Source organism: Morus notabilis, unplaced genomic scaffold (assembly GCF_000414095.1).
Source record: "Morus notabilis unplaced genomic scaffold, ASM41409v2 Scaffold2338, whole genome shotgun sequence".
In the NCBI taxonomy this organism is placed as follows: Eukaryota; Viridiplantae; Streptophyta; class Magnoliopsida; order Rosales; family Moraceae; genus Morus; species Morus notabilis.
This window is the reverse complement of record NW_010358023.1, coordinates 3614-5347: the sequence shown is the minus strand read 5'-3', so window position 1 is coordinate 5347 and position 1734 is coordinate 3614. Positions and strand designations below refer to the sequence as shown.

The following is a 1734-nucleotide window of genomic DNA, read 5'->3' as shown; positions in this document are numbered from 1 at the left end:
TCACCACCCTCAACCAAAATCAGACAGTGTCCTCAATGTCTAAAAAGATATGCAATACGAAGAAGACAAGGAAAGAGAACACCTGGGTGAAGAACATTGGAACTAAGTCGAGTCGCCTGAACTGATTCTCCAAATTATAAACAAATATAAAAGCACACGAAATCAAAATAAAAGCACACAAAACAAACCAAACGAAACAAAGAAACAAAAATATGTTACAAAAGGGTTAGAAGCAAACTCTTCAAGGTTGATAAATCGGAGCCTCGAGAATGATCTATTTAGCTTGGCTCACACGCTCAATGTAATGCTTTAGTCTCTGGCCATTGACTCTGAATACTCTCCCATCGCTTGGGTCCTCGACCTCAATAGCACCGTTGGGAAAAACTTGTTTCACCATAAATGGACCAGTCCACCGTGACCTTAACTTACCTGGGTGGAGATGCAAACGGGAGTCATAAAGATGCACCTGCTGATTTGGCTCGAAATTTTTTCTCAGGATCTGCTTGTCATGAGCCGCTTTCATTTTGGCCTTGTAGATCCTAGAATTGTCGTATGCGTCGTTCCTTAACTCATCAATCTCAGATAATTGGAGCTTTCTTTGAATACCGGCAACATTGAGGTCAAAGTTAAGGGCTTTGACGGCCCAATAGGCTTTATGTTCGAGCTCGACAGGTAAATGACAGGCTTTTCCAAAGACAAGTCTATAGGGAGACATCCCAAGAGGAGATTTGTAAGCAGTGCGGTATGCCCAGAGAGCGTCAAGAAGACGTAAGGACCAATCCTTGCGGTCGGGGTTTACCGTCTTTTCCAGAATTTGTTTGATCTCCCTATTCGCCAACTCAGCTTGACCATTCGTTTGTGGATGATAGGCAGTAGCAACCTTATGGAGCACACCGTAATTGCGCATAAGAGCCTCAAATGAACGGTTGCAGAAGTGAGTGCTTTGATCACTGATGATAGCACGTGAAGTGCCAAACCTAGATAACACATTGTCCTTCAAGAACTTAACAACTGTTGCATTATCATTGGTTCGACACGACACGGCTTCAACCCATTTAGAAACATAATCCACCGCGAGAAGGATGTACAGGTATCCAGAAGAAGGTGGAAATGGACCCATAAAGTCGATCCCCCAACAATCGAATATTTCTATCACGAGAATTGGGTTCAAAGGCATCATATGGCGGCGGGACAAAGCACCTAACTTCTGGCACCGGACACAGGAATGACAGAATTGATTAGTGTCTTTGAACAAAGTAGGCCAATAAAGACCACACTGGAAGATCTTTGCGGCGGTTTTTTTCACAAAAAAATGACCACCGCATGCATCGTTATGGCAGAAGTTCAGAACACTAGTAATTTCATCATCAGGAATGCATCGTCTCATGATTTGGTCAGGATAGTACTTGAAAAGATATGGGTCATCCCAATAGAAGTTTCACACTTCGACCAAGAACTTGCGTTTATCTTGTGCATTCCAATTAGAAGGAAGTTCGCCCGTCACCAAGTAGTTTACGATATGAGCGTACCAAGGCAGCTTAGTGATGGCGAAAAGATTTTCATCAGGGAAGTTATCGCGGATGGCAGGGCCATCGGCGGGATCATTGAACTCGAGTCGAGACAGATGGTCGGCAACGACATTCTCGACACCTTTCTTGTCCTTGATGGTCAAGTCAAATTCCTGCAATAGAAGGATCCACCTAATTAGTCGCGCCTTAGCATCCTTTTTGGAAA

At 43.7% G+C, this 1734-nt stretch overlaps 1 pseudogene; it reads right to left on the bottom strand.

Moving 5' to 3' along the window:
- Positions 1–274: 274 nt before the first annotated feature.
- LOC112095402 overlaps positions 275–1734 on the bottom strand; it is a 4248-nt pseudogene continuing 2788 nt past the window's right edge.